Genomic DNA, 18,666 nt, shown 5'->3' on the forward strand with positions numbered 1-18,666 from the left:
GCAAAAGTAACCAATATCGAGACTTGGAGGCGCTTGATTGCTTTTGATGAACAAACCAGAATACATCATTCAGGTCACGTGAGCAAACGTCACGTTAGGTGGTAAACATGGCGAGAAAAGTTGACATTGCTGTATTTAGTTTGCTTCATGTGGTTTGATAGCCTGTGTGGAATAACAGCTTCAACTCCTGCGAGCGACATCCACGTCACGATCAAGTTTGGAGACCAGTCACTGAATTTTAACAGAATGTTATTCTTTCAACCAATCCTCTCGTTCGCAAAGTTGCATAAAGCTATAAAACGAGCGAAAGGACACACATTGCACATTGATATGGATACATTGGTGGGGGGGGGGGGGGGGTTGTTTACTGTCTCAACCGTCACCCTCAAATGTCACATTTCTTGGATCTCTGGCACGGCAAATCCAAATGAAAAATACGCTTCACCTCAAACTCAACTTGATCGGTGACTCTACATGTTTTCGACAGATTACCTTCGTTCTAAAAGATTGATTTTTTTGTGGCTTGACCGTAAACTTGAGTGACATTAAAAACAATTTAGGGGCAATGATTTAGAATTGATATATATATGTTACGTGAACTCAACTGAATAATCCCCATGTGACATCGAGGTTATAACACGCGGAGTCGAGAGTAGTTCAGGCGAAAGAGAGGCTGAGTAAACATGGCGTGCATTTCGTGCACCTCGTCCCTGAGTGATTGTTGATGTGCAGTTTGCATGAATATAAAGCATTGAAGCTGGAATGGGGGAGGCTTGTAGCAAGATTAGTCTGCCGAATACATGATTGACACCTTTCCCTTTTATTATTTTTCAATCTTAAATGGTTGGCGTTTTTTAAGCTGCAACCACTCAAGAGTAAAATTTCTACTTGATGTAGATTTTGTAAGGATTAAAGTTTATAAGATCGTGTAGGCCTAGGTGGTGACACTTTGACACTAAGACAATTAAACGTCTGGAATGTAGTCTTTTTTATTTAAAAATACGGCCTATGCGAATGTTTGCTGCCCTCCACTTTGGCTAAATTCCGTATTTCACATATGGATTTTACAAATATTCAGTAACCACTACAAATGAATAAACATGTATGAACAATCAACAAAGGGACCAAAGAATCAGCCCGAAATTAAACTAAACACCTGTGTTTGAGTGAAAATATAATACCTTTCAAGATGTTTGGACCCCTTTTCCATGCATGAAGTACCACTAAGTGTGTGCTTAGTCAGAAATATCATGCATTCAGTAGACAGTTTATACAGGATTCGTGTGAAAAGTTAGGGTGGATTTTCTTAAATTTCTTATTGCTTTCAAGTCACATCTACCCCTTCTGACGTCAGCATGTCGCTAAAACGCCACTTGAGGAAAGAGTTGACACTTCTTATGCCAATTTAGGGCTAGTTGCCTAACAATGCGAGTCAAGTGTTTACCCCAAGTATGGCTGTAGGCGTGTTTTGACCCGTGAGGTGAAATCAGAGTGAACTTATACCCTGTGTGACGTAGTGGTTTGTCTCTTTGAGAGCTACGGTCTATTTCAAAGGTACCATGGATCTTCTTTGAGACACCCTGTGAGCTGGCATTGGTGAATGACCAGACAAGTGGTATCTGGGCTAAAAAAAAACGCAATAAAGTTAAATCAACCCTCTTTTAAAGCCAGTCCTTTCCCTGGTGAAATGAGTGCAATAAGTAACGACAAAGTCACCGTAAAAATCGAACTGACGGGTTCACTTGGCCAAAAATTATTTTTTTGACTGACTAAACTAAGCCTTGCAAAAATTGTAAGATGTCTGAAAAAGTTACGAGCCATTTGCGACATAAATTGTCCCTTACGCCATTGTTTTAAGAGTAAAAAATGCCTCTTACGATCAAATGGACATTCATATTCGTAAAATTAATGCGGTGAAAATTCGACAGGGTTTATTTTTGAAAATCTTGTCATCTGTGTTCGGCCACTTGTTTTAATCCTTTTTTGATTGACACGGGGCTAATCTGTGTGGACTTTCCTTGGCCTTATACTTGATTAGGCAGTATAAGCCACAAGGGACTAACATGCTAGTCTCCTTACATTCTCGGGGTTAAAGGGATTTGCCCGTGTTTTGCCTTTCCTTGTCCTTAGCGACAGGCGGCTGCTAATGAAAGCACGTAAAGACGACCACCTTTGGAAAGCATTGGTCAGCATTACTGACGGTCGTGCAACGCATAGAACATGGAGAATGATTGTGGTACATTCTAAAACACCTTGAAGTAATGAAGTCTCGTTTTCTCTGTATTTAACACCGTGCTTCGTTCATGGTCATTGTTGCACCCATAACTGCTCTGACTTGGTACAAAATATGGAAGCCGTCAAAAAGCACTTACAATCACATTTCAGTGTTTAGTTTGAGGTGTTTAGAATTGAAATTGAGCTACCTCAATCTCGATATTGGTTGTTTCACCGAACACTGCATAGGTGGCGCTGTCATTTACCCCAAAACCTCGACTTTTGCCAGCTCCAACCTCGCGTTGTTTAGTTAAGACAACAAATACATCCATTTTGGTTTTCATTTCCTTGAATCAGGGAGTTGTTAAAGATCCTCGGTTCAATGAATGGGCAGGCCAAGAGGGTATTGCAGTGCGACCCCTATCCATGAGGCAAACAACCAAAAACCAAGGTGTGAAGATTAGAAACAAAACTGCTCAACCAGGAAAATGCTTCACAGATTTCTCCAAACCTTTTAATCACCATCAGAAGTCACCCTGTGGAGAAATTGTCCACGAACATACACAACATACTTCAGAAACTTGACAATTCATGTTAAATCCCTAAACCGTATCGGAAAAGGTCCCTGAACACTCGAGTGGGTTACACCTGGCGGTTTCTATTAAGAAGTCTTCTAATGAGTATTTTCCATGACGGACTGATTGCCCGAGATGACAGGAGGTGACGGCCAGAAGTGGCCAGTTTAAACCTCTGTCGCGGTACTCTAGCTCACAAGCCCTGATCACAGTCCTTGCCAGGTCAGAAAGCCTTTTGTCCTCACGCAGGGTCCAAAGTCAAGTGGTCTGTGTTTGTTTTAAGCCATCAAGGGTGGTTGTGTTGCTTGTCCTGGCCTTTAATAAGATATTCCATGATGGAGGGTCAAGACCCCTGTGGACAGAAGTTCGGTTTCACACCCCTGAAGAAATAAATCATTTTCCAAAGACCTTATTGAAACAAATAGTCATTTAAAAGGCTATGTTACCCCTGCTGGCAATGTTGGGGATAGCCGGTAAATCTAGATATGAGTATTGATGCCTTATTGTTTCTAAACAAAGAGAGCTCAAATTGGGCGTGGAATGCCTTTCACAGTATTATGTTTTGTATAGAAAGAATGGGACTTATCTACGTATGCTACTCATTAATCTTTCGGTTATTTGAAAAGGAAGTGTTAACTTTAGGCGTTCTTGGGGTGTAGTGTTTAGATACTTTGACACCAGAGACCGGAAAGGCCCTGATTGGGAAAGTTCCCCGCCCATCTGCTGATACAATTAGGCCCTTATGATCCTCAATCAGAAAGTAATCACCCTTGACCAGAAAAATTACCAGCGCAAGCACATTTGGCGACACTCACTTACTAGGTGTGTACAAGTATTCTTATAGGAGGCGCTACATGATGGTACAGGACTCTGATGGTGCCATCTGGCGATGACCCCTAGAACAATGTTAGACACGCTACATTGCTTTTTGCTGTTGATGTAGAAAAAGTTGGTGCAAAACTCTAGCTAGTCAGTCTAGGATACATCACGATACACTAATTAGCGTGTTTTTCACAGTTGGGATGCAAGACTTTAAACTCAAAATCGATCGGTTGTCTTCGTCTTGAGATTTTCGAATTGCTCTGAAAGCAATTTCTCATGGCACCTGCTAGTTTTCTACACAACATTGGCGCCTTTTCAGTAAACTTTGAACCACTTAAATCCATCATCAAAATACCCTCCTCCCCCTCCAAGAAATAATGACTGGTTATGAGCCTCGTCTATTAAGATTCACGCACTAATTGTCATCGGAAATCTGTCATTTTCACACCAGACAGAATTGGTCGAAAATTAGCCGCGATTTCAAGATGGCACGCAAGCTGGGGTTGCCTGTCACTTTGGCACGCAATGGAGGGCCAGATTTAGCTTTAGTTCGACATGTGGACAATGGCCGCACATCAGCGTCCGATTCAGAAGCAGACGACAATCGAAATGACCCCTGTGCGAGATTATCATCACGTTACCGGCCAGAAGAATAGCCTGTTTCATCCTAGAATGGTGAGATTATGTGTGCTATGAACTTAGGAAATGTACCACAGCGAAGGCGTGATGGTAGAGCAAGTTAGGATGACAAAATCTCTGATAATGATCGCCGTGTAAAGGTCCCTCCAGACTCGGATAAAGGAACAGGAAAACAGAGCAAAGGACACCACAACCTGGCTTCCAGGCGATGTTAAAAGCGCACCGATGTACATTCGATATGTGAAAAGGTTGGAGGTGAAAAACTGGGAACGAGATCATGTACCGCCCACGGCCATCTTTGAAAATTTGACGCGGGTCATTGTAAAATGAGGACCGGTTATTGTCCTGCTTGGCATCCGGACACATTTGTTGGTGATTAGTGCATGATTAAGCGATTAGACAGGGTGTATGATGTTACCCGGTGACAGCAGCAGGTCCAAGATAAACAGCTAAGGTGACTAGTTATGGTTCACTGACACTGGCATGACTGGAGGATGAAGGAAGGACTGGGGTCCACTGAGACTGGTGGAGAATGGCGGCTGTAGTTACGATCTCACTCGTAGAAAGACTGGAAAATATCTTGAGTGGACATATCATAAATCGTCTAATCCGGCTCTTGGTTTATCAAATACTTGAGACCCTACCATGCCGACACTGTACAGTACCGGTGTGAAAGGATCTTGGTCCCAGAGAGAAATCCGGATAACAAAATATAAATTTCAAGATTTCCCGAGAGCGCAAAAAGGCCACTGGTTTCAATACCGTTGCACTTAAATCCGTTACTGAACCATAGGGCAGGACTAATTCCTTTACCTTCCCACAGGATCTAAACCACTACATGGGATCATAGGCTGTATCCAGCTCTAGCAAACTACGACATGTGTTTTGATGCAAATAAAGGTGACAGTGATAAAGCGTCAACATGGCCTACCTTATGCCCATCTCATTTTTCCCATAACACGGAACTGTAATCCATCACAATTTCCAATACTCCGCGTAAAAAAATACCAATACTCGTAAAACATCCACATTCCACAATCGAGTTTCTGTCACATTAATACTTGTAAATGACAGTATGAGTGATATATGGTCAGTACTCGCGTAAACCAGTGCAATTATACATTATAATTATTCATACAGTTATTGTGATGACAAATCATTGAATGACATGTGTCGAAATATAGGCCCTGATATCGAAATTCGTTTGTTGTCCGTCGCGCTGATAATGATTTTGATATCATAACTGAACGTAGATCAAAACTGTTAGCGATCTGTCTTCCGAACGACGTTGATTATTTGGTTCGAATTCTTGCTATTGCTTCAGTACAGCTTCACATCAGCCTCTTGAAAACAATTTAAAACTTGACATTAACATGTAAGTAAAAACACTTGACATCGAAATGTAAGTAAAAACTGTATTCCGTTTTAAAAATACTGTCCGACAAAGGACGTTTTTGTTTTCGTTCATTTGGCCTCATCCGACAACTGAACGGTAGTAATGCACACGCTGTTATACACAAATCCCACACTTCTTCTTGTTTGTCTTTAGACAAGTATTGATCATTAAACAAACATGTAATGACAATTTATTACTAGATATTAGTTGATAAGGTGGTGATAGGAAGCCATTGGCACGTCATTTCGCAATAAACAAATAACTTAAGCTTTTTGACAATCCCGATGGTATTTAAGATAAGAGATGTCCCAAAAAAAGATCAAATCAGTATCATGAAAACGTGAACCCCCAAACACTATGCTGTTAAATTGAAGTTACCAAACATCGAACATTTGGGCTGAAAGTAGTCTGAAGATGTGCCAGTGTCGCCTCCTGCGGCCAGATCGGAAAATATCGTTTTTGGAACAACCTGTGTAACACATTAATCAATCCCTTCACCCCGTGACCCCGCAACAGATGCCTCGAACGTGCCAACGAATATACCATCCACCAGACCTCAATGAATTCATTTCACGTATGAAATATTAATAATAAGATATTTACACAGCACCACATGTTACAGTGCTTCTTCAATGGCTGCAATGAACGTCAACAAAGCATCCACGATGGCGGCAAAGGACATACCTGGTTTTCAATTCCAGGCCACTGCAGGTGGTCCTGGGACAATGTCTATGCATAAAAGCAGAAGATGCATTGATATCAACAGTTCATTAGGTATTACCATAATATACATATATACCAGAGAATGTGCACGCAATATTTGGTTAAACATAAAGAATATAACTTAGTACCAATTTCTGACGATAGGTGACTCTTGGTTTATGCTTAACCCCACTTTTATCCCTTCCTTTAGAGATAACAAGTTTGCTCTTAATTTCTTGCTCAAATGTACAAAGTCGTGTTGATCTCAAACTGCTGTTGTTAGCGATTCGCACAGCGCGTGTCCGAGTGATTCACCAAAACATTCCCCGGCCCTTTCTTCTCAGCTAATATTTCACATCTTCAACCACCTCTTTAATCACAAACCCGCAGTGTACGCGTCACCATCCAATGTGCCAAAACATTTCAGCCCTAATCAACCTAATGCCTGCGATGATATACAACTAGGAAACTGATTAGTCTCAACGCCAGATTAAAGGAAAAACGAACCACAATCTTAAGACAAGGCTACTCAGTGTCAGAGAGAAGCCTGCGATTCATCCGAGGTGAAGCTACGGGGAAAACTGAGAGAAAACGTCGTCGCGGCTCTTCAACAAAGAGAGATGACTGTTCATTTTCTTTGAAGGTGAGAGATACGGTGAGGGCACCACTGGCGTCGAGGCATGGTGGTTGCTTCTCGGCTGCAGTGCGGCAGAAAATGGTATCACTGAACAACAACAACCACAGCGGCCTGCACCAACGACTACCAAAAAATCCCCTTAATAATCTACAAGTCAACATTCAGCCAGCGGGGCGAAAATTGGCTATAAAGCCATCTAACTTTCACCCGCCTTGTAACAAAAAAGCAACATTGCATCTTTGCTTTCATATACAGGCTTGGTTTCCATCAACGCAGTTTCTCCACTATTGTCTTTGAACCATTGGAATTCTTTCTTCGAGCACTGAAAGAATATTCCATGGACAAGTTGATCTTACCTCTCTTCGGGTAAGTTGGGTGGTACAGTTATAAGGTTTCATGGCCCCCCCTCAATGGAAGCCCTTCGTGCACCTCACCCACCAGACGACACAACCAACAGACTGAGACGACAGAAACCTTTTCCAATTTGCCCGTGAACCTAGCCTGACCGGAGGACATCACAACCAATACATAAGTAATAGCGATTGCCGAAGACCACTCGCCGGAGTCGTTCACCCGGACATTTTTTCCAATACTAAAGGAAGCAGCTCCTTTGCTTTGAGAGGATTGGAGGATTTCTTCTATTGGTGTGAGGACGGGAACACCTGGTGGAACCCACGGTACAGAGGGAGATCATTTCTATATCTCATCGGGAGATACTAGACTCTGTTCGAAAGAAAGAGGAGTGGATATTGGAAGAAATATTCCACCGTGTAGCAGGAGGAAAGAAAACGAACCTGCGGTTCCTCGTCACAATGTTATGTGGCCCGGTGGTGCAGCGGGCTGGCTTTTCTAGTTCGTGAGCACGGATGGTACGAGTAGAAGAGGGACTACGTCCCCAGTTCTCTTCCAGGTAGCCCCTCAAATATTAGAATGAACTGTTACTCCATACAGTTACTTCATATTTCAAAAAGAATTACATGTATACCTCACGTGGCCACAACCTCAGAAAATAAAAAAAAATTTGGCCAGTACGGGGATCGAACCCACGACATTCGCGTTATTAGCACGACGCTCTAACCAACTGAGCTAACCGGCCAGTTGATATAAACTCTTCGACATTCGAATGTTTTGGCCAAAAGTCGTTTATCTCACTTTTACACTTTTTCTTCCTTTTCGCCGACGTACTTCATATGGGTACAACCATTGATCTGCAGTTCCAGGTGCGTTTTTTCTACAACATGTTACACTTGGCTTGAGACACAACGCCTTCGACACTGACTTAGATGATGGCTCTGACGAACTAACGACTTGTTTTGAAGTCAAAGTCGTGGTTTTATCGAAATCGTGGGCCACACACCCTTGCCGCTCGAAAGCTATCGCATGCCCAATGCGAGACAGGTTGTTGTCAACTCAATTCAGACATTATCGCCGGGTGTTGCTCGTATATTTTACACCTGCCGAGATTCTTATTATAACAAAGTTACCTCGTCATAATATCGTTGCTAACACTAGCTAAAGGTGGTAACTTTCAAGTGGAGTATGTGCACAGCCCTGCGCTACTCTTACCATACAGCTATCGCAAGTCCACAGGTGAATTAGCCAGCAGCTAACAAGCCTCAACCACCAATCCTCACATCGTCAACACCGACATCAAAGTCGAATCGACGGCTTTGAGCTGTTGCTAATTTGTACACAAAGCCTCTGCGGCTGTTACATCATGCGGTAGATCTCCCGCTGCGTCGTTGTTTCTTTGAATTCGTAAATGAGATTCGTCAATCATCGAAACAGGTACACCGTGTTTAGTGGTTAGGGTTGCCGTTTGAGAGGCTTCGCTGTTGTTGATACGAGATCGATTGGGGAATACAAGAGCACACGAACATATGGGTCAGAGCATCGGCACCATTGGTCTACCAGTCGTCGCTCAAGCAGCAACCAACCAGTAGGCACTAAAGCCTTTTAGACGAAATATCAGTTTCGGCGACCAGCGTGCCCTTTAGTCGAAAACGTTATTTGAACATTTCAAAAAAGCGTATGGCTGTGGCCACCATCTTGACATCGCTCAGTGAAAACAGCAGCTCACGACTTTGATCAAGTGAAAATCACCGTGTCATGTTCACTATGCCACAAACTGCACCAAAACTGTTGACTAATTAAAGACATGGTCAATCATTCTGATTGCCTGCGCGCCAGGGGTGTACAAGCAAGAAGAGAAAGCCTCTCCAACCCCTAACCTTTCCCGGTATAACCTGGCATTGCCAATTAGCTCCCTGAGCCCACCCCTGTGCGTGCCACTTCTATCATCCAGACACCGGTAGTTGACTCCACCATTGAAATAAGCTACACTGAGAGTCTCTTTGAGTTGAAGCTGGCTCTAATGGTAAGATCACGCTTTGGGTTTGGTGTAAACCTTCAAAGGGAGGCTATTTCTGTAGAAGGCAGGGTAGTACAAGGCTGTAGTTTAATCTGCTGGTATTTGAAGTAAGGATGTTCCACATACTTTGGAAATCTTGAATATCAAGGATGTGCCGTTCGCTTTTAAAAATGTTGACAAAGAATGTCTTAAAAGTGGATTATAATCCGAAACTTGACGATTGAAACTTTGTCTCAAAGACTTAAGAAAACTTACCTATGGGATTGGGTTATCTGAAAATCAGAGGCGCTAATTATAGGCGTCTCTCCTGGACTCACTCTAGAGATTGCTGACTCTGTCGTTTCTCTGGTACAACTCCTCCCGACCCTATTATCACGTGATTGTAGCGTGCCATAGTTTCCTACATCACCACAACCAATCTTGCGGAAAATTACTCGGGCTTTTAGCGAAATTAGAAGATGGGTGCGCGTGGATTTAAAATGGCCACTGATTCCTCCAATAACATGTCAATTTTCTCGCCGCATTAGAGCCACAATGGTGGTAAACGATTTTTCTTTCGATATCATTAGCCATGTTGGCCATGTTGGCCATTTTCAATAAATAATTTTGTGACCTTGTTGAAAGCAAAAATGAGCATCATTTATTTTTGATGAAAGCAATGAATATATCAGTTGGAAAAGTCCCATTTCTAAAATAATGTTATGAAATGTAAATGTTTCCTGAAGCAGAATGGGTTCAAGCGATATTTCAAGATTTGGATGCCGAGTTGTGTGTTGGTGCTGTTGTTCTTGTTTAGGGCAAAGCCCTTTTCCGTACTAACCGGGAAAAATAGTTCTCTTTTCCTATTTACAATGAAAAGAAAGAACAAGTTTTACCTTTTATTGTGCGTGCCTTTGTCAGTCACAGCTCCAGCCTGCAACGATAAAGAACGATATACGTAAAATTAAAAGCCTATACTACCATCACGGCTTGCTTTGCTAGACATAAAATCCCATTGCTAGAAAGGGTTACCGTCAGAGTCCAAAGCCAATTCCACCGCAGTCCTTAGAACTAGATTTAGCTCCAACCTCTGTGACCATCGCGGCCGGCCTTTGCTAACACTGATATAAAATACCCTTGCCGCTAGCTCGGCTCTCCGACTTCAAAGCTTCTCATTAGCCAAGATCGAGTCAAGAAACCAAGCTCTAGACCATATCTGATATATAATTATACCTCTTGCCCCAGGCGGTTTGCTTTCGCTGAGATCATGGAAAAGTATGCTGCGTCAACAGGTTCTTTTCGGGTGTCTTCGCCGACGAACAGCCAGGTTTTAAGAAGAGTCATTTTGCAAGTCACCAGCAGTCTCTGATTGCCGGGACAACTAGCTGATTCTACCTGTATACGGCTCTGGTTGGATCTTTGCTAATCAGCGCAACAGCGCATGATGCTGTTCATGTGTTATCTGTAGAATCGTTAATTATTTGCCTCAGTATAATATTCGATGAGGAAAGCCAGTAAGTTATCATAGATTCACGACATCGGCACAATTTCACGCAAACAAAAGCCTTTTCTGTCGATTTCATTAGCTTCATCGAAATGCTTACACAATGTATATTCGAGTCTTACCGCAGACAACTAGAAGTTGGCAACGCGACCATCTACCAGGCAAATTGCCGCGATACTTGAGACTCCAGCGATAACTTTCCCGCCAGAAGCGACGGCCCAAATCCCCCCGCCCCTCCAGCAACTAATTGTCATGTGCCATACTTCAGCCGTCGATTCGTACATAAAATAGCCTCAAAATCAATTTGTTTTTAAACTCGCAGATGATCATGTTCTATTCTTTTGATTGAACGCATGTTTACATCAATTTTATATAAATGCCACGAAAATGAAATGTCATATAATCATCTATATGTCTACTTGAAAAAATACATCACATGTTTATGCATTTTTTATTCCTTTTTCATTTTCTTGCATCGGTTTCAGCGTCAATTTGCCTTGAAGATGTATGTACATCTATTTTTGTACAGCTTCTGTCGTCTACATTGCAAATTGTACAGTAGATTTTTCAAAGTTGGATTGTTAAAGTAATCGACGTTTCAGGGGGTTCTCAGTACATGTAATACATCATGGTTGTGATGTTGTATGCATGGGTAGTGTGGTGACTAGTTTTAAGTGTGATCGATACGCCAAGTCAGCCAGCAGAAATGATAGAATAATTGAGTGGATTGAAACGGAGGACATGGCCAAGCAGCCAATGGGAAGCACTGAACATGGCTGTACCCCCACGAAACTGCTTTATTTGGGTCATTTGGCCTAAACCGGCTTGGGCAAATACACGTAATGTTCTACTTGTCATAATTGCACCAGTAATCATACAATCTTGTGTTGAAACAGACCTCAGAACGCCGGCAGAAAAACTACCATTTCACTCTACTATCTTTAGCAATAAAATAACTTAAATGCTATGACACTGAATCCTGAGATTATCTTACAAATGGGGCTGAAGAAATCTGACCTTTCACAAACGTAATTTACAAACAAACTACACACACCTACTCCGTATATATATGTACATAATGCATGGCATTTCCAGGCCAGGTTAGACTGAATTTGGAATAAGTAATCTGAATATTTCTACGTGAGAAATAAGACTAACCATAAATTGACATACTGGAGCGTTTGTCGCATAATTGCGTAAATTATAGTCGATATTTTCAAACCGTGTAATTTTGTGCTTGGTTTTTAAATCGTTCTTTCAGGATTGGTGTTTTATTTCTCAGGTTCTCTTTGTCTATTTCATCTCAAGTTGACTATTTCAACCTCTGCTCGTTGTATTCGGTGACACAGATGAATATGTAATGGTTCAGGCCAACTTCAAATGATGTGAAACTTTGTGTATACGTAGCAATCTTGTGCTACAACCTGAGGCATTCAAAATACCAGTTTATAAATGTACCAGTTAGACCCCGAATGTTCAGCGTCCTTGATTATACCATCCTGAGATCAGGTTTTTGATACTACTACCTCGAGTACAAAAATTTTGAAATATCGAGAGGCGGATTATTGAAAATCACTGGTTATGTCAGGATGTGATTATACTCAATTATACAAGCCAGCTTTTTAATATTTGATATTTACGACTATGTGTCAAATATTTACCATTACATTAAAATTATGTCCCAAGTATCGAAAACACAACCATAAATAGATAACTCTATAGCTAACTAGTTGAACTGGTCTAATATTGTTACTCATTAATGAACTGTAAATTATCTGTCACCATGTTCATTCCTTTCATCTTCAACTTCGAAGAAATCGCTATCATAATATTCTACAACTGGTAACCTCAAAAGCATCAAAATCTAATTAATTCTCATGGGTATAAAAATGGAAATCTTTACTGACCCAAAGACACCTTAGCTCGTTTATCAAAGAAGTAGGTTACATAAGACATTAATTCAAGATATTTAAGTGCATGATCAACATGAACAAGATACACTTAGTCACGATGTTTGTTTGGACGAAGAACAGTTCTTTGCAAAGACAATTAGGCATGTCCAGATATGTCCATTCTTACTAGTGGAGTGTTAACACGCAATCAACTCTTTAACAAAGCTGTATCAATCTGTATCAAATATTTAAGCAACAGGATGGCCTGTCAATTAGACAAATCCCTTTAAGAAAGCCCTTCTTATCCATCCCAAGGGGTATTACGACCTTGAAGCTAACACGAAAATGACGTCACCAAAAACCTCTCACAAATTGAAACCAAAGACACGAAGTCTAATCCGATAGACAAAATGGACGTCTAGGAGCTATGGAACTAATGCTAAATCCCAGAAGAATAGGGTTTTAAATCCCTTTAGTCATGTTTTGTATTAAAGAGTCTGCAGTGATACCCAGAATGATTCAAAATGGTCAGATTACTGCGGCCATCTTGTTTGTTCCCAAGCGACGCGTAGTGCGCACGCGTCACGCGATGATCGCTGGTGTCGTATTACTCCGCGCATCGCGTTACCGTTTTACATTAAAAATATATGAATGTACAGAGATATAGTGCTGGGTTTCTTAGTGTCAGATTCTTTGAGTGTAGGATTTGGTTTTCAGCTTTGCTGCTTGAGCACGCGATGGACGATGAAGCATTTACATGTTATTTTCCAAGTTGTGCTATTCATACACGATACAACTGTATACGACAGGGCTGTGGCCTGGTCTGAGTCAGTGCGCGCAGGTTTTGTTACCATTGTTGACCAGTAAACGATCTGACAAAGTTCTTGTTTTGGCCAAGATCTGTACAGCACAGGCGTTTCAGAGAGTGGAACCGCATAAAAGTCTGAAAGGTTTAAGGTGAATGCATTGTCAATTTAAGGCAAAGGCCCAACCAAGAAGATCTCCGATCATGCATTTCTCTAAAGTTTTATCGTAAGAAATGTCATTTTCTGATTCTTGAGAGTCCAATGAAAAGCAAGTCATGATATATATTGCACACAATGTAGATAGCGATATACCACCTGCAACCTTATAGAATATGACTTGAATTGTCTGAAAAACCTACTTTGCTGCTCAAGATGCCAAGGAAACCATGTTTATCATGCCCTATTTCTCATATGATTCGATTACCAGTCATAAAGACATGCTTTTAACCAATCAAGAAGACAGAGGTATAGTTACTCAAGTCAAATTGATTTAAAGTGGGCGAGAAATGTGACTTTATCTTCAATAATAAGCTACAGGTGACGACGAAAAGCTTCAGGTTACGATGAAAATGCCTCCATTTGTGGGAAATATTGCACCCTTTTTACGAATATTCGCAGTCATTATTGCAAGCTTGTTCAACATTTTGATATGAGGTAATACCTATAGCTCCATCAGTGGCAGAAACTTGGGAAGTTGCAGTGTTCGTGTAAAAGTCAAAACATGGAACTGGTCTTTGTTTACATATTGGCGACGTGCAAAACATAGAATTGCCAACGATATGAAGGATGATTAACAGCTATCGCAGTTATTGCGTGACTAGTCGTATGAAGGCGACCTCTGAAGTTGCTGATGTTGATCATGTTTTTGTTTTGTTTGACGTGACTACGACTGGATGCAGACATTGACAGACGGGAACGCTGTCGTCTGCCATCCTTGTCGGCCTTCATAGCAACAAACTTCGCAAGCACCATTAGGAGCCTGATTATACTACCATATCACGCATGATCGGTTCGTCACTCCTCATCGCGGTGCCCATCCGCTGGAGGGTAATTCTGAGGCCGAGACTTCTCAACAAGTTGTAGTTACACTAATTTGATTCTGATTCGTGGTTTCCTTCACGAAAAGGCGTACAAGTGAGGTGGGATTTCTGTTACGGAGAATCGTATGCCAACCAAGAAACCGATGAAATGACAACTTTATGACGCTGAAGCATTTCTCCAATGAGAGCCCACGTAGCCATTCACTGCAGCTTGTGTAGTTGCATGTGACGGTTACCAATAGCGAGACTACGAGAATGCTGTTATGGTCTTAACCTTCCATCTGCGTTGATAGATGCCTGAGCCGACCTATTCATGATCTCCAAAAGTTGTTTTTAGGCGTTTTCCCGCTTTATATAGTGCTGAATTATGCACCAGTGATTGAGATGGGGATGGTTAAATCACAGGGCGAATGACTTCAATCTCCTTCACCCTCGGAAAGGGTTGACAATGCACTTGTAAGAGCACGTCTAAAATGATACCATTTTTTTCGAAGTCACAGCTACTGAAATCTCTTCAGAGTACAAAAATAGTTCAACGAAAAGATCATAATTTGCTAGCATCATCTGTGGGTTAAGAACTCCATCACACAGCCGACCAGGCTTGTCATCCGCAATCACGGTCCCTGATTTCACAAGGGTAATTCAGTGGAGCCCAGCCTGCTCAACAGGTTGCAAGTTAACGCTAATTCGCCTCGCATCTGAACGAATCAAGCTTAAGTAGAAGCTTTCAGGGTTTGATGGAGTCGAGGGCCGATCGATGGGGAGCTTTCCTTTTTCTATTAGTTGATGGCTGCCTTGGTTGGAGTGGCGTGGAAGGTCAGAGGTCATCCGTGACGGGACTAGGCAGCATCGTGAACCCGGACTTTGATTCACTGCTCATCTGACTGGGACAGTAGCGCGTGAGAAGGCCACCGGTCAAACTTCAAGATAAGATGGCGCGGGATAGAGTTTGTAATTGTGGCATTCTGGAGACTCCCCCTCTAAACCAGTTCTGGAATACTTGCTATTTACATTTGTTGCGAATTTCGCTTCGATTGGCGATCAACCATGACCCATGACTTAACAGAATGAACTCTGGCAAGTCGAGAGAGGTTTTGAGGTTGGTGCAACAAGCGCAACATAACAAACCGTGAATATGAGACCTGTCTCCAAGGTTGCTACATGAGGTTGCTAGAGAGAGGTCGATTTGTCACTTTCCCTCATTAACGGGTATTCGCCTCATTATATGGAGACCTTCCAGTGCCCCTAAATCAATCTGCCACATAATAGCAGGTATCCTTCTTCCACAGTTAGTTAAACAAACTATTCACAGATAAGATTCTGATGGACATACTATACCGTTCAAATCGATCCTGCCCCTGTCGCGTTTTATACGCACCATTGATGATCTTCGATCCCAGATTTCGATGGTAAGTTACACCTCGTTGCGATCGATCGGCACCGGGTCCGCCTTTTGAACACACCCAATGGCCGCATCGATTTTCGCGCGCTATTTGCGCTGTTTTCTTTCATCTTTTTTCGCGGTAATAAAGCAGAATGTGAAGAAAAATAAGGTATTGTGTCCGCGTTGGGGATTATTAGAAATCAATGCTAAGATGAGATGAGATAAAAATACCCATCTCCGCCGCGCTTCCCCCGTAAAAAGGGATGCTTTGCGCCGAGTCGGGTGACGCTAATTTCTTGCATCCATCATATTTGTTACTGCGGCGTATCATTTCGCTTCTCTTTTATATCTGTTGATGCGACTAGTCATGAAGGTAACGACTGGCTTTGTGTTGCTTGGTCTTAATCAGTACACTGTATTCAAATAAAGCGCTTTATGCCTTTGTCCAAATGGTTCTAAATGCATATACCGGTTAATCAATAGTGTATGGCATATCCGTGGATGGTGTTATGGCCATGATGACCATCCCCGCCCGGCTTACCTTTACGTTTGACATCGCTCGAATATGTGTGTATCTGTGTCATCTGCAAGACACAGCACCCACTATTCTTCGCTTGGCTTCGACCTAACCTAAAACTGCGGCAGTTTCGAACACCACCTTAACTGCCCCACCATTACACAGATCCATCACAAAGCCAAGCATCAAGCTAGATGTGACCTTTTCAATTTCCACTCGATATTCCCTTCCATTGCCTTCCAATCCATCTCTCCCTGCCATCACGCCACCCGCCCCTCTCATTTGCTAGATTTCCCACATCTCTGTACTCATCTCCCCACTGCACATGCGCACCCTCCCCTCTCGTTAGCCAGTAATTTCTATATGGCGTGCAATTTGTCAGAATACGGTGAACAAAATGAGGTACAGTGTTCGCGGCGTTTAATGAAGTGAGATTAATACCATTAAGTTGGCTTTTGTCATCAGAGAAAGCAGAGGTAGTTAAAGATGCAGTGCCCGCAGTCTGACTCCGGCCGTGCCATTTAACGAGCAGATGAGGTATGGACTACGATGGTGCAGTGCTGTAAGGTGCTGTTGTACTGGTGATCGCATGTTCGTATCCTCCAGGGGATGGGTTGCCGTTCGGCATAAATGATCGGCGCTCTGTCTCGCTCTACGTGTTTTTGCATGACTGATCAGTATACACGAACGGTGCGACATACTCTGGTTTCCTTGATGGATATCCTCCGATGTCTTTAGCAGATATATGTTTGGTTCAAAAAATCGTCTGTCAAGGAGTTTTTTGGGGTATGGACTGGTTGTTTGCAAATTCTATAAAGCTAAGACGATGGTCTCCCCAGGTCCCCCTGGTCACAGTTACATTTAATGTCGGATACTTCATCAGTCTCCGAGACCAGAAAGGGTCAACAAGACCACCGATCATGTCACCCGCTTCCTGTGTAGTAAAACCAAACCTCCGCTCAACACAATCGCGTTACAATTGTCGGACACAACACCTTTAACACCTCCAAGCCATCATCTGCCGGTGATTGGGCGTGTCCCTCACACAACATCTCAAAATCCACATTCAAGCGTCTATTTTATAAATAGCAGCGTCCATTCATGCGTTCTTAATGCGACATAATGCGCCTTGGTCCCCGAGTTTGCATGTGTGATGCTCTGATTCCGGACAAAGCATTCTCTGCGGGGGGCACACCGCCATCTTCCAAATTGAGATTTTGGTGATGAGTTGGTTCAGCGTCCCGCTGTGTGTCGCTGTGTCACGCGAGCGTTCTGGTGTCTCGCGCAGCGTCTGCAAGTAGCCTTGGCATCTCATGCGTGTAAGACAATGGCTCTGGCCATTAAGATGAATATGTTGAGTATTGGCGACGGGAGTTCGATTAGACACTTTGTTCGGAGCATTTGGATGACACATTTGATAGGATTTGATGAGACTTGTTAATGCATGTATCGCTCATGATATCTATGATACCAATAATCTTTATTATTTCTTGATAACACGTTTAGAAATAACTACATAATGTACATGTAGCTGAGACACATTTCATGCCGAAACTTGAGTACACTGTGCAAAAGTTATCGGTGAACCGAACGTTAACTCAGATTGAAGCAAAATACGTAGTGTGCTTCTCTGTATCATTCTTCGCCAATAAGATGCTGTAGAAGATTCTGCCTTTTAAACTCTAGCTGATGTCAGCTGTATTTAAACTGGCCTGACTACGTCCGTGACATGACCATCGAGATCGCTTTGAGCAACAGAGCATACTCCTGAAAGGCAAAGCAATAGCTCACGAGTATGATTTCATAGGAAGGCTTGATAGTGTAGCTACATTTTTTGTCTAACGGTGACAATGGAGAGAGTTTTTGCAGATGACTCCTCATGTGGCTGTGTCGAGTTATATGGCTGTGTTGGGTGACCAGATAGATGACCAAGCGTTTGTCATCGATGTTTGTGTAGCTTACGTAACAGAGGAGTATCGAGTGCTCTGAAGCATTTTGGCCACGGTTGGTTCGCGGGCGCAGTGAGTTGGGAAGAATATGGAAGAAGAATATACTTTAATATTATCTAACCGATGTGACTGAATGGAATAGATTTACTTTATTGCTACACTTAAAGAGTATGAAGGTGGGGACTTGTAGACGAAGGATCTTGGCGTCTCAATCTTGTAAAGTCAGCAGAGAATTGGCT

General features: G+C 42.4%; 1 protein-coding gene and 1 non-coding gene across 3 annotated transcripts in view; both read right to left on the bottom strand.

The window, feature by feature from the left end:
• The window catches only part of LOC135499591 (frizzled-5-like), a 66,396-nt gene that overhangs the window by 26,455 nt on the left and 21,275 nt on the right, over positions 1 to 18,666 (bottom strand). For both annotated transcript variants that reach the window (XM_064790453.1, XM_064790454.1), the window contains exon 2: positions 10,232 to 10,269. The gene's annotated coding sequence lies outside the window, so the exon portion shown is untranslated. The remainder of the gene's footprint in view (positions 1 to 10,231; positions 10,270 to 18,666) is intronic.
• Positions 8,008 to 8,081, bottom strand: Trnai-aau (transfer RNA isoleucine (anticodon AAU)). The gene has a single exon. It is a non-coding gene; the product is annotated as a tRNA-Ile (tRNA).

Source organism: Lineus longissimus, chromosome 15 (genome assembly GCF_910592395.1).
Source record: "Lineus longissimus chromosome 15, tnLinLong1.2, whole genome shotgun sequence".
NCBI lineage: Eukaryota > Metazoa > Nemertea > Pilidiophora > Heteronemertea > Lineidae > Lineus > Lineus longissimus.